This window comes from Giraffa tippelskirchi, chromosome 11 (assembly GCF_054371585.1).
Source record: "Giraffa tippelskirchi isolate mGirTip1 chromosome 11, T2T-mGirTip1v1.2.pri, whole genome shotgun sequence".
In the NCBI taxonomy this organism is placed as follows: Eukaryota; Metazoa; Chordata; class Mammalia; order Artiodactyla; family Giraffidae; genus Giraffa; species Giraffa tippelskirchi.
In genome coordinates, this window is record NC_137285.1 from 37,315,604 (window position 1) to 37,334,727 (window position 19,124).

The following is a 19,124-nucleotide window of genomic DNA, read 5'->3' on the forward strand; positions in this document are numbered from 1 at the left end:
AAATATGATCATTTCCCTTTGCGCCCATAAATTAAGGGCAGCTACTATTAAATTTAATTACTTTCTGTAGCAGCACGCAGCTGGGGAGTATTTTGCTCTCATATGACTGCAAAGAGAGAACTCTTCTAAACGTAGATCATGTTCTCTTGTTTATCTTCATTCATAGACTCAAGATTGCAAAGTGGAGCCATACAATACAAAGAGAAATTTGGTTAAAGAAAATAGAGGGCAAATTACATGCAATACCTTGACAGAACTGCTGTTAGTAAATCTGAGTATTTTCTTTGTGTAAATAGACTTTGTGTAACAAGCAACAGTGAATATCATTCCCTGTCTACTGAACTGGAAAACAAATAACAGAATCTGTCTCAGTAATAAATACCATCTAAAAAATGATTATGACTTTTGGCACATTATTTTTTCAGCATTTAGTTTATAGAAGTCTCATAGGAATTAATCAAAATGACCACAAACAATATTCATAGTACTCCTGAAGTAATGAGGTCATTTTTGTATCTATATTATAAAAATGAGAAAACATGTTTATGATGTTTTAGAATGTATATTCATAGTGATACAGCTATATACAAAAATATAAACCAAACAGTGATTTTTCCAACAAATGCAACCATCGTTCCTGATCTTGTTCATAAAGTTATGCTTCATTGAACTTAGTTGTGTTGAGAGTGACAAAAGTTTATTAAGAATTTACTAACTTCACTTCTTCTATTTAAAATTACCTATTTTTTTCCTACCTCAGAGCATATCAAAGAAAAACTCTTTCATATCAAGAGAGTATATAGAAAGGTAAAGACAGGAATTATGGTTACAGTATTAAAATATATCTAAGCATGTTGTGTTATATATGTAAACATAAAATATTGAGAAATTTTTTAGCATTTAATAGAAAATAGTAAGTGGAACCTTTTAAGATATAGTCCAGATTGAACTGAGCAAAAGAATCTTGATGGACAGAGAGAGAATGAGTTTCAAAATAATGATAATCATAATAGTAACAATAATAATAATAGATCAAAAGACAAAACTATAGAAAGGAATGACTACCCATTCCGCTATTCTTACTTGAAGAATTCCATGAACAGAGGAACCTGGCAGGCTACAGCCCATGGGGTCACAAAGAGTCAGATGATAGCTACTAGCACTTTAACTTTCATAGCGACAGATCTTTTTTTTTTTAATAGTAAAAGTAAAGAAAATAGAGAAGATGTTGAGAAGAAGGAACAAAGTTTTGTGCTTCTCTTCTAAGAAAGTAATGGAAAGCTCTGCATATGAATCAGAGTTTCCAAGTAATTCAGAAAGTGAACCATGGCTGGGAACAAAGAGGCTCTGGAAAGCCACGCATCCGTCAGCAGACAAGCCAAGGAGACTACAGAACCTCTGGAAAGCCTCTAGAATCAGCACAGAAATGCTCTCCACAAAGCCCCTCCCTGCCTAGATGAGCCTGGAGTCTCCTCACTCTCAGCCACTATAGTGGAGGTGAAATATATTTGAATAACTGATACCAACTAACCCAATGGACCAGTTCCTTGTATTACTATTTTTTTTTTTTAATTTAGTTAGGTATCTCAATTAGAATTCAAGATACACAGTGGTGCCTTCAAAACTGTCACACTGGTAGGTTATGTAGAATGTTTAAAACTTCACTGTCACTTATGAAAACAGTTGGAGAGCGTTTCTTTTAAAATTATTTTCTGGGTCACTTTGAAGCTGCATTCTCACTACCCTACTTCCAAAACAAATTGGAGAAGATAAGTTTGTAGCACACTTCCTAGTAAAGGCAGAAATATCTTTAAAACTCATTTAAGCTACCTCTTGGAAGGAGCTTCTGTTCAAATGCTTTCACAATCAGAAAGTCTTGTCCATCTCCAAAAAATGTACATTCAATTTAATGTGTAAGAGTTGTAACAGTCTAATCACATCCCCCACACTTTAGATACCAAGGACTTTGGGATATTTCCAGAACTCAAATTCACCTTCAAAGGATGGCTCTTTGCCACTACTTAGTAATGTCTGGTGAATTCGCTTTTCCCCCTCAAAAGTAGATGATAGCTTTTCAATATACTCACAAGATCATATAGGGAAAATATCTCTTATTGATAAACCCAAGATATTTTTACACCTCTGTTTAATTATACAGTTCTCTACATGAATATGGATATTCAAAGTGTGAGTTATCAGAAAGAAAATTAGTATTACTATATTTTATATACAAATAGATAGTTTCAAATATTATTAGATGTTAGAAGTTACTAAATTGTCATAAAGTACAGTACAGTGTAAAGATATTTCTGAGTATTTCATCTACTTTAATAAAAACAATTCTAGTAACAACATAATTTTGAAGTAAAAATCGAAAAAAATATTTTCATATCAATCTGATACATCATTGTTGAATTTTTTAATATTCCCTACTAGTGCTTGTCTATATACATATATAATTTTTATAGTGGCCTTTATCAGTTAGATGTGACATAAATTATATTTAATAAATACATTATTAACACTTTAAATCTAAGAACATCCGCAAGACCCTTCAAAACAATACCTATAATTAAATGTGAATGAATCTAAGGTATCTCAAAGGCTTTAATTTCTGTAACATTAGCACCAACGCCTTAAAGTAATTTAGAAATCATCATAGCTAAACAAACAAATTCACAAGAACAAGAGCTTTTGAGAGATGTAACAATTATTCATAGCATTTTTTCTTTACTGATTCAGTTACCTAATACCTGTATTTTTCTGTACAACTGTATTCTAACCAATATTTCTCACTAACACTTAGTTCTTTGGAATTTTTTTTTTCCAGATTGTTAATGAATATGTGTCCTAGTTTTCCCACCTCCCACCCCCCACCAGCCCCACTCAGTGAATTTTTATAGTCTTTTAAATACTTGTTTTATTTTTATACTCAAATTGCAAAATAGTAGATATCTTTCTAATTTTTTTGTTTTATCTTTTCTTTGTCTGTGTCTGTTTTGATCATCAAAGAACAAAACAACAACAACAAAAAGCACCACAACACAACAAAATCAACCGTCTATTTGGCAGGGCAGAGAGAAGAGTGGGTATGTGGACCTGCATTTCAGTTCTGAATTATGATCTAGTGATGCACAGGAGCTGTTTTTCCTGGATCAGTAATCTCATGGTTCAGTGATAATTCCACAGGGATCAATGAACAAGGATGAAAGAAAACAAAACCAAAGTGTTCCTGTCATGAGACCATTTTTATAAGCACCGTTTGAAAAACCTTGCTAACTTTTAACAGAATACTGCTCTTTGCTGTTCATAAACTGTAAAACAATCCATGTAATTTGTTATTGCAAAATTGACTACAACATTACAGGGAGATTTTTGTCAAACGTCTAGGGAAATCAAATCAATAAAGATTTCCTAACAAGTGTCTATAAAATATGTTACACAGAAGTAGCTGAAACAAGGTCACTTTGTATGCATATATGTATACACGTAGAGATCAGGAGACCCCCGTTCGATTCTTGGGTTGGGAATATCCCCTGGAGAAGGGATGGGCTATCCACTCCAGTATTCTTCGGCTTCCCTAGCAGCTCAAATGGTAAAGAATACACCTGCAGTGTGGGAGACGTGGGTTCGAACCCTGGGTTGGGAAGATCCCTTGGAGGAGGACATGGCAACCTGCTCCAGTATTCCTGCCTGGAGAATTCCCACGGACAGAGGAGCCTAGCAGGCTACAGTCCGTAGGATGACAAAGAGTCGGACATGACTGAGCAATTAAGCATGGCACGGCACAGAGATACATATCTCATTCCAGAAAGACTTAAGAGGGTTCATAAAATTACATGAAATGAAACAAGATAAAGATGCATTCAAAGTACAAAAATGCACAAAAACTTTTAAACAGAAAATAAAAATACAAAAGGAAATTAGAGTTAAGGATTGAGAATGGTATAAAAATCATGTTTACAAAGATATACATGACAGAGAAGTATTTTTCACTTCCCCAAAGCTGTTTTTAACCCCTTTTGTGTATTCCTAGCCTTTTAGCTAATTTGCACTGGTGTAAACAGCGAAGAAGAACTAAAGAACCTCTTGATGAAAGTAAAAGAGGAGAGTGAAAAAGCTGGCTTAAAATTCAACATTCAGGAAACTAAGATCATGGCATCCAGTCCCATCAATTCATGGCAAATAGATGGGGAAATGATGAAAACAGTGACAGACTTTATTTTGGGGGGCTCCAAAATCACTGCAGATGGTGACTGCAACCATGAAATTAAAACACTTGCTCCTTGGAAGAAAAGCTATGACCAATCTCAGTTCAGTTCCATCAATAAGTCACGTCTGACTCTTTGTGACCCCATGGACGGCAGCACGCCAGGGCTCCCTACCCATCACCAACTCCTGGAGTTTACCCAAACTCATGTCCATTGAGTCAGTGATGCCATCCAACCATCTCACCCTCTGTCGTCCCCTTCTTCTCCCTCCTTCAATCTTTCCCAGCATCAGGGTCTTTTCAAATGAGTCGGCTCTGCGCATCAGGTGGCCAAAGTATTGGAGTTTCAAACATCAGTCCTCCCAAAGAACACTTAGGACTGATCTTTAGGATGGACGGGTTGGATCTCCTTGCAGTCCAAGGGACGCTCAACAGTCTTCTCCAACACCACAATTCAAAAGAATCAATTCTTTGGTGCTCAGGTTTCTTTATAGTCCAACTCTCACATCCATATATGACCACTGGAAAAACCATAGCCTTGACTTGACAGACCATTGTTGGCAGAGTAATGTCTCTGCTGTTTAGGTTGGTCATAACTTTCCAAGGAGTAAGCGTCTTTTAACTTCATGGCTGCAGTCACCATCTGCAGTGATTCTGGAACCCAAAAAATAAAGTCTGCCACTGTTTTCACTGTTTCCCTTTCTATTTGCCATGAAGTGATGGGACCGGATGCCATAATCTTAGTTTTCTGAATGTTGAGCTTTAAGCCAACTTTTTCACTCTCCTCTTCCACTTTCATCACGAAGTTCTTTATTTCTTCTTCACTTTCTGCCATAAGGGTGGTGCCATCTGCATATCTGAGGTTATTGATATTTCTCCCGGCAGTCTTGATTCCAGGATGTGATTCCTCCAGCCCAGCATTTCTCATGATGTACTCTGCATATAAGTTAAATAAGCAGGGTGACAATATACAGCCTTGACGTGCTCCTTTTCCTATTTGGAACCAGTCTGTTGTTCCACGTCCAGTTCTAACTGTTGCTTACTGACCTGCATACAGGTTTCTCAAGAGGCAGGTCAAGTGGTCTGGTATTCCCATCTCTTTCAGAGTTTTCCACAGGTTATTGTGATCCACACAGTCAAGGGCTTTGACATAGTCAATAAAGCAAAAATAGATGATTTTCTGGAATTCTCTTGCTTTTTCGATGATCCAGCGGATGTTGGCAATTTAATCTCTGGTTCCTTTGCCTTTTCTAAAAGCAGCTTGAACATCTGGAAGTTCACGGTTCATGTATTGTTGAAGCCTGGCTCAGAGAATTTTGAGCATTACTTTACTAGCGTGTGAGATGAGTGCAATTGTGCAGTAGTTTGAGCATTCTTTGGCATTGCCTTTCTTTGTGATTGGAATGAAAACTGACCAACCTAGACAGCATATTAAAATGCAGAGACATCAATTTGCCAACAATGGTCTGTCTAGTCAAAACTGTGGTTTTTCTCATAGTCATGTATGGATGTGAGAGTTGGACCATAAAGAAAGCTGAACGCCAAAGAATTGATGCTTTTGAACTGTGGTGTTGGAGAAGACTCTTGAGAATCTCTTGGGCTGCAAGGAGATTCAACCAGTCCATCCTAAAGGAAATCAGTCCTGAATTGGAAGGACTGAAGCTGAAGCTGAAACTCCAACACTTTGGCCACCTGATGTGAAGACTGACTCATTGGAAAAGACCCTAATGCTGGGAAAGGTTGAAGGTGGGAGGAGAAGGGCACTACAGAGGATGAGATGATTGGATGGCATCACTGACTCAATGGACATGAGCTTGAGTAAGCTCAGGGAGTTGGTGATGGAAAGGTAAACCTGGTGTGTTTCAGTCCATGGTGTTGCAAAGAGTCCAATGTGACTCAATGACTGAACTGAACTGATGGTAAAGGATGTTTACTTTCCAGTAATTGTGAAACAATTTTATATTATTCTCTGACAAAGATCTTCCTCCATTTTTTTATGGCTTTGAATATGAAATGAGAAAGTAATATTCAGAGCCCTTGTGGTCATTTTATGGCTGAGAACAGCAGAGTTCGGTCTCATACTTTGAAATCATAAAACTATTAGAAAAATATCAATAATAATGTACCACAGACTCATTATGGGAGAAAAAGTCATCTCTGCTTTTGAAAGTCATAACTGATCTAGTTTTTTGTTTCTTGTTGCTGATCACTTATTAATTTAAATAAACTCTATTATGATTTGAGTGTGACTGCATATTTGTCTTTAAGTATTTGACATTCACCATGAGCAGCTATGATATACATTGTTTTAAAAAAATTAATATTTTTCAGAGTTCTCATTAATGAACATAATGAGCAAAATCCTTCTAAGCACAATGACACTAAGGAGAAATCCAGGTACATTTTTGAGAAATTTGATTCTTGATAGAATCAGGTGAAAGTAATGGGTTTACAAGATTAATATTTACAAACTGTAAAGGAAGGCATAACTTACTACTTTCTCCACCATCAGCCAAGAGAGTCATCATTCTTGCATGAAAACCTTTAAAGCACAAAGTTATCAATCCATGACTCATGACTCATGGCGGCAGAGTTAATTGTTGTATCACCGTTGGAAGGGGAGACACAATTTTGGCATAAATATCAAACACTGGCTCTACACAAAAGTCACTCATACCATATAAGAAAGCAAAGAATTCACTTTCTTTTCCCTTTGTTTCCACTGTCTGTGCTCTACAAAAGCAAAGGAGTGTATCTGCAAGAAGAACCTCTCTCATATCATTTCCGTACCATGACTGCAGACAGAGCAGACAATGAGATTAACCATTTTGTTTACAAGTATGCAGTTGGCATAAATTGTAGTAATCAAAAAGAAATGATTTTTCAAAAAAACCAAAACTGTGTTTATGTAAATGATACTTCTTTTAATTAATATCTGAATGCCAATGGGAAATAAGTGGAAGTTCCATCCCTAGAATGTTTGATATGGGACTGATATGGAAAAAAATGAGGAAGATACAGGACTTATTTGTTGATCTTTCCTTAGATCATCAATTCCTTCTTGAGGAAAGAATAGTTGTAATATTGGCCGAAGAATTAGCCTTTTTAAGGAAATCTTGTGAAAGAAGTGGTACAGAAAATATAATTGTCCTTTAAATTATTCCTTTAATTAACAATTAGAAAAAGATTGTGGGATGTTAAAAATAGAGAGGACCAAAGAAACCATCTAGCACACTTTCAATGTATTTTAGACACTGAAAGATATGCTCACATAAAACTTCCACAGCTGATGTTAGAAAATAAATTATGGTGGTTTAAATTAACTATCTTCATATAAAGGCATATGTATACCTTTAAGACTAGAAAGGATGTTTTTATCAGTCAACAAAATGTTTTAGATAATGTTTTTTTTATCTAAATGTTATCTAAAACACGGTATAATTGTATTTATATAATTTAATTTGAATTAGATTGTTAACATCAACAAAAGATTAAACAACATTTTTTACTTTGTCAACAGTTGGGAAAAGTCAAAGCTAACTGATACTATTTTGAGACCGCTGTTGCTTTCTTCCTTTTAAGGAACTGTCCTTGACAAAATTTACTTGATATTGAATGCACTATTTCTAAGGCAATTAACTTCTTACATCTGGGATGTTTTAAGTAAAAATTAAAGGATCACAGATGGACTGTTAATTGTAAGAAGGAACTAACTCTTTAAACAAAGATATGTGCTGCCAGACAAGAATTAAGAGTCAATGATATACACAGCATTAAGAGAAGTATGGGATGAATTTGAATAGTTTCTTTACAAGTATAAAATTACTTAAGATTTTTATATTCTTTCTTTACTCTCAGATGCTTTCTTTGAAGAGCACAGACTCAGAGTTTATTTTCCTTTGTTGCTGCTTGCTTGTTTCAGTACTACTCTTTCCACTGTTTACTTATTTATTTGTGAACTCAGTTAGGTACAAATAACTAGACTTTCTTCCGAGTTTTCCTTATAAACTCAGTGTAAAATATTCTTCCCACACCTCTAAGCATATTATAACTGGCTCTTGAATCAGTTCCAAACACTAATTCTGTACCTATTATATGTCTTTAATGTCCAGGACTCTGTTTTTCCCCCCACTTTCTAATAAATATCTTGGCTGTATAAATACATATAAGAATGCATTTATACATTCTACACCACCAAGAAAAAGTCACAATCTCTCAATCTAATTCCTCTCTCTGTTTTACATCTTTATGCTTTTCCCACTTCACTCTTACTCAGTTGATTCAGGTCTTGCCTATTTAGCCACACAAACCTTTTATTAAACTTGTTTCCTACCTAAAATATATACATATATATTTTTTTTCTTTAACTTTCATGCCAACTTGTTTTAGTCTTCAACAAGAAAAAAATTTTTTTGAAAAGAAAGAGCCACCCTTTTATTTCTCCATTTCCTATTCTTTGTTTCAAAGAACTAAATAAAATGGCTCTGCTTGAAATTAACACAGTTTTGGCTTTGTCTGTCTTGTCTATGACATCTTGAAATGTTAATTACCTCCCCTTTCTCTATCAGTCAATGGTTTTCTATCATTTATTTTATTGTCTTCCAACTTCTCTAACTCTTCTCTATGTCGTCAACATCTTACTGAATACTTACTCAGTTCCTTCTCATTCTAGACGTAGAACTTATCACCTTAGCAACTTTCTCATTCTGCCATTCCGTGTAGATTTCCCCCAAATCCTGTTCTTATGTCTTTTCCTTTTCTTCTTTACCATGCTGTTTTTAAATTTCCTATTTCCTCCTATGCCTTCAAAATAGCATCTCCATGAGAATTATTTCTGCATTCTTGCAGAGAACCTCAGCTAGCTACCGTACTTTTTCCTTAGGCATTTTATGTTGCACTTTAAACCCACCTGTCTGGAATTGAACCTCTAATCACTGATTCTGCTCTATCACATAGCATAGAGCAGCTCCAGGGATAAAGCTGAGCTCTGCACCCAAGCATACCTGGGCATACCAGCTTTGCCACTAGTGAGTGGTACAATGTTGGGCAAGATTCTTATGTGTGGGACATTGGATGTTTTTAACCTTTCCTAAGACTTATTTTCCCCAGTTATATGATGGGCGTAAGAGTGATACTAGTTCAAGTTTGTCTTAAAGATGAAAAGAAGGAGAGTTCAGAATGGTAGAAAATGAATCAGGAAGTGCAGAGGAATAAAAGCAAATTGAGCAGAATGTCCCAAGATATGGGTGGTTCACAAAGACAAAAGTGAGATGAGGACTTTGGAAAAGCAATTACATCTGACAAGTGAGTTGGCAACATTTGAAAGTTAGTTCTTCTTTGATCTGTATTTGATAAGATTGTGTCTTCCATTTGCATGAAATCTTTATTTTGGCTCATATCCCAGCCACGTATTTTATTCATCTCTCTTAATACAATAATTCAAATATGAAAACAAACCAGGAAAGTAGTTCATTCTCATAATGACCCCAGGTTTGCATGCATATACCAAAGTCATCATTTCATGTAGAAAAGCATGGCAATACTTCAGATTCAGAGATATATTTATGCTATAGATATATATATATATTTTTTTATAATATAAAGTATTTTGTGATTGTATATTTTAACCTAGCTTGTTTATATTTCTTATCCCTCTGAAACTGGAAATTATTTTGACTATCAAGTTTAGAAAAGGTAAACGAATTAATTTAGTGAATTTATGCTCTAAAGACCAGCATTTTCTTGGGAAATGTTCTTAGAATATTATAATTCAATGAGAACAAAATCACATTCATTCTATACAAAAATGAATTATTTATGAAGTTAAAAATTCTACAAGGTACATAAAGTTCTGATGGAAATCATTCTGTAATTCAACTTTTTCTCTGTAAATATTTGATATCTATAAGTGCATATACCATATATACACAATATAAAATGATATACAATATATGTCATATATCAGTTATGTCCTACTGTTTGCAACTCCATGGACTATACAGTCCATGGAATTCTCCAGGCAAGAATACAGGAGTGAGTAGCTGTTCCCTTCTCCAGGGGATCTTCCAAACACAGGGATTGAAACCAGGTCTCCCACATAGAAGGGGGATTCTTTATCAGCTCAACCACCACAGAAGCTCAATATATTTAGTCAATTCCATTAAACACAAACATGATATACATAAAAGTTTCTTTCAACTTCTAGCAACCTATGGAAGAATTTAAAAGCTATCAAATCAGAAACTAGCAGTTTATTGTAAGACATAACCACAATGTAAATTAAGGCTTAATTAAATAAACCTAATGAATAAGAATTTCATTCCTTTTCTGTAACTCAGATCAGTAAACTAAGCAACTTGACAGATTTTTTTATATGTACTAGCAATATCGAGAATAATAAGTTATCAAAGGTTTCAGGCTGGAATACACCAAGGAAAAGAGCTTGACTAGGGTGCAAGCCAACACAGATGAACTCATACAGTCCAAACAAGAAAATCTGTCATATAAACTTTGGAGAAGAAGAAAACAGCATGGAGTCAAGTATAATATGCTATAAGTGTTTTATAGATAGTTGAATCAGAAAGTAAAAGAAGGTGTCACAAACTTCGTAACAAAATGACATTGGTCTAGATAAGAAGTTAAGGAAATAAGGAAACGATAAATGCATCAGATTAATTTTGGCCACAAATTATCTAAAAACCGATGTAGAATAATACATCGGAAATAAACTAAAATTCTTATTACCAAATTCAGACTTAAATTAAAGAGAGTGGGGAAAACCACTAGACTATCCAGGTATGACCTAAATCAAATCCCTTACGATTATACAGTGGAAGGGACAAAGAAATTCAAGGGATTAGATCTGATAGACAGAGTGCCTGAAGAACTATGGACGGGGGTTGTTGACATTTTAAAGAGGCAGTGATCAAGACCATCCCCAAGAAAAAGAAATGCAAAAAGTCAAAATGGTTGTATGAGGAGGCCTTACAAATAACTGAGAAAAGAAGAGAAGTGAAAAGCAAAGGAGAAAAGGAAAGATATATCCATTTCAATGCAGAGTTCCAAAGAATAGCAAGGAGAGATAAGAAAGCCTTCCTCCATGATCACTGCAAAGAAATAGAGGAAAACAATAGAATGGGAAAGACTAGATAGAGATCTCTTCAAGAAAATTAGAGATACCAAGGGAACATTTCATGCAAAGATGGGCTCAGTAAAGGACAGGAATGGTATGGACCTAACAGAAGCAGAAAATATTAAGAAGAGGTGGCAAGAATACACAGAAGAACTGTACAAAAAATACCTGAATGACCCAGATAATCATGATGGGGTGATCACTCACCTAGAGTCAGGGCTTTCTGGAATGCAAAGTCAAGTGGGCCTTAGGAAGCATCACTACGAACAAAACTAGTGGAAGTGATAGAATTCCAGTTGAGCTATTTCAAATCCTCAAAGATGATGCTGTGAAAAGTGCTTCACTCAATATGCCAGCAATTTTGGAAAACTCAGCAATGGCCATAGGACTGGAAAAGGTCAGTTTTCATTCCAATCCCAAAGAAAGGCAATGCCAAAGAATGTTCAAACTACCGCACAATTGCACTCATCTCACAGATTAGCAAAGTAATGCTCAAAATTCTCCAAGCCAGGCTTCAACAGTGCATGAGGCAAGAACTTGCAGATATTCAAGCTACATTTAGAAAAAGCAAAAGAACCAAAGATCAAATTGCCAACATCCATTGGATCATTGAAAAAGCAAGAGAGTTCCAGAAAAATATCTACTTCTGCTTTATTGACTATGCCAAAGCCTTTGACTGTGTGGATCACAAAAAACTGTGGAAAATTCTGAAAGAGATGGGAATACCAGACCACCCAACCTGCCTCCAGAGAAATCTGTATGCAGGTCAAGAAGCAACACTTAGAACTGGCCATGGAACAACAGACTGGTTCCAAATAGGAAAAGGAGTACGTCAAGGCTGTATATTGTCACCCTGCTTATTTAACTTATATGCAGAGTACATCATGAGAAATGCTGGGCTGGATGAAGCACAGCTAGAATCAAGATTGCTGGGAGAATTATCAATAACGTCAGATATGCAGATGACACCACCCTTATGGCAGAAAGTGAAGAAGAACTAAAGAGTCTCTTGATGAAAGTGAAAGAAGAGAGTGAAAAAGTTGGCTTAAAGCTCAACGTTCAGAAAACTAAGATCATGGCATCCAGTCCCATCACTTCATGGCAAATAGATGGGGAAACAATGGAAACAGTTTGAAATTTTATTTTGGGGGGCTCCAAAATCACTGCTGATGGTGCTTGCAGCCATGAAATTAAAAGACACTTGCTCCTTGGAAGAAAAGCTATAACCAACCTAGACAGTACATTGAAAAGCAGAGATATTACTTTGCCAACAATGGTCCATCCAGTTAAAGCAATGGTTTTTCCAGTAGTCATGTATGGATATGAGAGCTGGACTATATATAAAGCTGAGAGCTGAAGAATTGATGCTTTTGAACTGTGGTGTTGGATAAGACTCTTGAGAGACCTTTGGACTGCAAGGAGATCCAACCATTCTATCCTAAAGGAAACCAATCCTGAATATTCATTGGAAGGACTGATGCTGAAGCTGAAACTCCAATACTTTGGCCACCTGATGCAAAGAACTGACTCATTGGAAAAGACCCTGATGCTGGGAAAGACTGTAGAGGAGGAAAAAGGGACAACAGAGGATGAGATGGTTGGATGGCATCACCGACTCGATGGACATGAGTTTGAGTAAGCTCCAGGAGTTGGTGATGGACAGGGAAGCCTGACGTGCTGCAGTCCATGGGTCACAAAGAGTTGGACACGAATGAGTGACTGAACTGAACTGAACTGAATGTAGAATGGCTTACATACACAAAGGGTGTCTATTGTGCTTACTCATAAGTTTAGCAACTTAGCATTATTGTTAAGGATCTAGTTTCTTTAGACTTTGTCTTTAGGATAAAAGCTTTAACCTCATTTGGGGTTCTTTCATGGCTGCACAATGCCTTCAAAGATGGATAAATGCTTCCTCGATGATATCCAAAAAGGGGGAGCAGGGAGAGAAATTTCTGGTAGTTCTCTTGAAGACAAAAGAAGCTACTTTTTAAACATATCATCACTGCAATTGAGTCATTTGCCTCTTCCCTGAATTGAATTAATTACTGTGGGAGAAGGATGGACTTTGTGAATGACTTAAACCAATCTGAGCCACCCTTTCTTGTTGAAGTGAGGTCATGCACTTTACACATTGAGTATGGGATGTATCTCTCATTGGAATATTGGCAATATTTGGCCAAAAAAAAATGGAAACAATTTGGAGTGAGATAGGCAGCAGGTAGGCTTCCCCAGTGTCTCTGTGGTATAGAATCTGCCTGCCAAGCAGGAGACCCAGGATCAATCAGGTCAGTACGAGCCCCTGAAGGATGAAATGGAAACCCACTACAGTATTCTTGCCTGTAAAATCTCCATGGACAGAGGAGCCTGGAGAGCTACAGTCCATAGGGTCACAAAGAATCAGACATGACAGTGACTGACCAGAGCACAGCATTCAGGAGGTATCTATCAAGCATAGAAGAAATGATTAGGTTTGAGTGAAATTTTTCCCCAAAGATGTACTTCTGTTAAATCATTAGTCTCCCCTTTACTGTGCTTGCTTCTCTCCTATAGAATGGGTATATAGCTTAACAGTTAAAAGCTGATCTGAAACCCTGGTGTGAGTTCAAAGCCTGGCTCCATTGCTTACTAGCCACTTGACCTTGGGCAAATTATTTCACTGTGCTTTATCTTCTTCAACTTATATTGTATATAATAATAGTAGCTACCCACTATCATTACTATGCAGCCTTTATGAGTTAATTTGTATAAATTATTTAAAGCAATGCTGAGTGTATAATTATTAGTAAATTAAACCTAATGGTTGCCTTAGGAGATGGATTTTGACATGTGGTGTGTAAATATATATATATATATTTATGTATTTGTATATATATATATATATGTATATATATACATATATATATATATATATGTATTTGTGTATATGTATCTTCCCTGGTAGCTTAGCTGGGAAAGAATCTGCCTGCAATGCAGGAGACCCCATTTCAATTCCTCAGTTGGAAAGATCCTCTGGAGAAGGTATAGGCTACTTGCTCTAGTATCCTTGGGCTTCCTGGTGGCTCAGATGATAAAGAATTTGGCTGCAATGCGGAGACCTGGGTTTGATCCCTAGGTTGGGAAAATCCCCTGGAGAAAGGAACAGCTACCCACTCCAGTATTCTGTCCTGGAGAATTCCATGGACAGAGGAACCTGGCAGGCTATACAGTCCATGAGGTCACAAAGAGTCAGACATGACTGAATGACTTTCACATATATGCATGCATATATATGTATGCTTATCTAGTACAGATTATGGAATATAAACTAACCTTCACAGCATCTTTCAAGCAAAAATCTTGCTTTTTTCCTATCATCATTTTGTTTAAGCTTTTTGTCTTTGTTTTAGTACCTTCACCCATCTAAACTATATTATATTGATATTAGATTATTTCTTAATATATTGAGTTCCTGCTCACCCATCTTCCATTTTCAACATCACTCAGGAACTAACCTCTGTTGACCTTTGTATGACTGCTAGCATAACTGACATCATCTTGGTCTGTTCAATTCCTCCTGTCCCTCCACTGACCCTACCTAGTGCTGTGGTGTTGGTGGTGGTTTATTCACTAAGTCATGTCTGACTTTTTGCAACCCCATGGACTGTAGTTTGCCAGGCTCCTCTGTCCATGGGATTCTCCAGGCAAGAATACTGGAGTGGGTAGCCATTTCCTTCTCCACCTAGGGCTACTGTATGGTAAATCTCTTCTCTGTCATCATGGGCTTTGTATTTAATAGATATTGTGTAATGATCGTTAGGTCCAGTTGGTTGGCCTCCATGCTCTATTAGTCTCCAAACAGTGATGAAGACCTTCCCTGATGTATTCCCAGCACCTGTGAAACAAGTTACGCATTCATAAATCTTGACTTAGGAATGCACTTCCTGTTTCCAAGCACATAGCCTAGGTTAACCGTAAAATTGTCCCAGTGGCTCCTCAGTGGTGAGGAGTATAGCTGTGAATGCTTCCAAATTGCTGTCCACTGGACTCTGACCTTTGGTAAGTTACCCTATAATAAACAGATTCATTGATTATATGGACCTGCCTGCCTCATCACTTGGTCTCAAGATTTCTTCTCAGTTGGGTAGACACTTTTCTTTTCCTCTGTCCTCCAACAAGCCAGTATTCAAGGCCTTTGGGAAACCTCCATCTTCATATGTTCAAGTTAGACTAGCTGCTGGTCCCCAGAGTCATACATTTTCTCAACTCTAGTTCATTCTTACATTGTTTCCTGTTTTTTGTATGTCTCTTTTTCCATCTTTATCCTTTTTCTAGATCTACCTTAAATAACACCTCCTCTGTAAAAGATTTACAATTTCTGACAACCAGATGTACATTAGAAGTTATTTTAACAGCTCTTCAGTGACAGAACTTAATTACTGATACTCTCCGTGTGTTCAAGTGTGCTAATTAGCTTCAGTCGTGTTCGATTCTTTGCGACCTCATGGACTGTAGTCTGCCAGGCTCCTCTGTCCATGGGATTCTCCGGGCAAGAATACTGGAGTGGGTTGCCATTTCCTTCTCCAGGGGATCTTTCCGACCCAGGGATTGAACCATTATTTCTTATTTCTCCTGTATTGACAGGTGGGTTCTTTACCACTAGTGCCACCTGGGAAGCCCACTAATACTCTCCATTCTCTCTCAAACATTCAACTACTGCCTGTATAGCATTCAAGCTGGAAGTTTGCAGAGCTAGAGTATGTGTTTACTGAGTTCATTGTCTTTGTGCCCCAAAATACAGCAATTCCATTTGTCACTGTAATTATAGATTTAAATTTCTTTCTAGTTGATTTAATTTACATGTAAAAATAAAGAACATTATATACAAAAAAGTTAAACTGATTTTTTGAAATATTAAAGTAAATAACTGAAAACACTACTATTGAGTTTGATGTCGAGGATGGAAGGAATTTAAAAGACCTGGAAAACAAAACAAAATCGAGAGGTGTTTTGCACTCAGATTGTTTCACTGGTATTTTAAAAGTTATTATAGAAAATAACGATAAAAATTCTAGCTAGTGGCTTATGACTATTTTTTATACAAAAAAGACCTTATTAAACAGAAATAGGACAGCTCTTCTCAGAGAAAGTCCTGCACTCTATGTTAAGATGTCAGCAAATTAGTTTTCCTTTCCTTGTTTAAAACTGAATTTAAATATGTAAGGTGAATGTGTATTTTAAATAACTGTTTGCTTTAAAAATATTAGTCAACTCCCTCTGCTAATCACCTCAGATGAATCACCAGAAATTACATTATTACATGTATGTTATTTCAGCATACATTATTTCTTAAGTGTTCAGGAGATGGGAATATCAAAACAATAAAAAACTCTTTTTTAAATGAATTCAGATTCTACTGAAGAGATAAGTATAAACGTAGTTACAAAATATTGGGGTAAATGCTAATGGAGATTATCATAAACTACTATTGCTCTATGAGTATCAAACCCACCTCTAAGGTTGAATTTCTTGAAGACCAGCATGATTTTTGCTTCATATTCTGTGAAGTAAAAGTTGTTGAATGGATGAATTGAATCAATTTGGGACAAGTTAACTATGTTGACAAAAGTTTATAACATCTAGAGTTTCAAAATGTGAAAATCATTTTGTACTGTGCATAGATAAAGAACATATTACCTTACTCAGCACAACCTCATGCAGAAAATGTGGTTTAACAATTCCTTGTGTTTCTTATGTTGAATAATAATAATAGACATTGACTGAGTTCTTACTAAGATCCAAGCACTAGTCTAAATGCTTTACAAGTAGTAACTCAATTAACAATAAAATCCTATGAATTTAATTTTATTATTATTTTCACAAAAAGACTGATTTGCCAAGGGACTAATGTCAGAATAAGTGCAAAACCAGGATTCAAACCCACACATTCAGGCTCCAGAGACCCTGCTCCCAATTTCCATTGAGTGTTTATTTGACTATTCAATAGGCGATCACAGAGGATATGTTTCTTGTCAATTACTGTGCTGGGTTTGGGGACAAAAGAATGAATAAAACATAATTCCTCTTTTCAAATAATTTGTTGTCTAATGAAGGGAGACAAAATAAACTAAAAAAGTAATGCAAATTTTATTTCAGATATATTCACAAAAAGTATAAAGCAAGGAATGCTAATCTGCTGGAGAGTGTGGCATTTAAATGGAGTTTTATTACAATTTTATTACATTCTTAGCTTCAGAGAAAAGTTAGGAAATTCATCCATGATCATTGATTAGGATGAATAAAAAATCAGAGAATATAGTTATAAATCTATATTTGCATGTTCATATCTGAATGTAGTAATATCAAACTCCTCTAACATATGGCTTTTATAGATAAATAAAAATATTGCTAGCTGCTTTATCATGTGGACTAGTGCCACTAAAGAGAACACACTTCTGTGATGTATAGTAAACAGATACTAATTTCCCATATGCTAATTTATGCTGAATCAATTGTAAATTTTGATCAGGGATTAGAAGGATCCATCTTCCTCTCTTAAAAGTGTGCCAAAGCTAATACAAATTGCCAGAATTGGAGGGAAAAAGACTAACTTTAATATTCGTTTATATTACTAGTATTTTATTTCACTATAAAAGATGAATTTTATGTGGACTGCTATCAAGAAAGCAAAATAGCAAAACATATGTATTTTAAAGTACTGCCAAAGAAAGTAAAAAAAAAAAACATGTGCTGACATTAAGCTTAAAACTTTATTTTAAAAATATAGTGCTTATCATGCTGCTACTGATTAATAATTATAAAGGAAATAAAATACTAATCATAGCTTTCATGCTGCTGCTGCTGCTGCTAAGTGGCTTCAGTCGTGTCCGACTCTTTGCGACCCTATAGACGGCAGCCCACCAGGCTCCGCCATGCCTAGGATTTTCCAGGCAAGAATACTGGAGTGGGTTGCCATTTCCTTCTCCAGTGCATGAAAGGGAAAAATAAAAGTGAAGTCGCTCAGTCATGTCTGACTCTTAGCGACCCCATGGACTGTAGCCTACCAGGCTCCTCCATCCATGGGATTTTCCAGGCAAGAGTACTGGAGTGGGGTGCCATTGCCTTCTCCGCATAGCTTTCATAGAAGATAGTAAAAGAGTTTGAAGTGAAATAGCATGCAATCCCTAGTTGCAGGCAGACAAACATGATGCCATTCCCACAAGGACAGCATCTTGTAATACAATGTAGCTACTAAGTTCTAGCAAATCAGAAAAATGACCTGCTTTTATTTCACCTGTTAAATATTCACACTGTTTGAATTAATATTTTCAAACTTTTTTGTGTTATGCATTTTTTTGACTTTTTATTTTATATTGGAGTATAATTGATGAACAATGTTTTGTTAGCTTCAGGTGTACAACACAATGATTCTGTTATACATATATATATACATATATCTATTCTTTTAAAAATTCTTTTCCCAATTAGGTTATTACAGAATATTGAGCACAGTTACCTGTGCTATACAGAAGGTCTCTGTTGGTTATCCATTTAAAATACAGCAGTGTGTACATGTCAATCTCAAACTTCCTAACTATTCATCACCCCCATCTTCCTGCCTGATATTATAAATTTAAAATCATAAACTCTAAGTTTGTGAGTTTTTTTCTCTTTTGTAAATAAGTTCAGCTGGCACACGCACCCCAGTGTTCACTGTAGTGTTGTTTACAATAGCCAAGACATGGAAGCAACCTAAATGTCCATCAGCAGAAGAATGGATAAAGAAGATATAATACATATATA

General features: G+C 36.0%; 1 long non-coding RNA gene across 1 annotated transcript in view; it reads right to left on the bottom strand.

Annotated features, from left to right (window-relative positions):
• LOC145525358 (uncharacterized) overlaps window positions 1-18,309 on the bottom strand; it is a 41,312-nt gene extending 23,003 nt beyond the window's left edge. Inside the window, exon 1 of the long non-coding RNA XR_014068131.1 lies at window positions 16,834-18,309. This is a non-coding gene — a long non-coding RNA (uncharacterized LOC145525358). The remainder of the gene's footprint in view (window positions 1-16,833) is intronic.
• Between the last annotated feature and the right edge of the window lie 815 nt (window positions 18,310-19,124).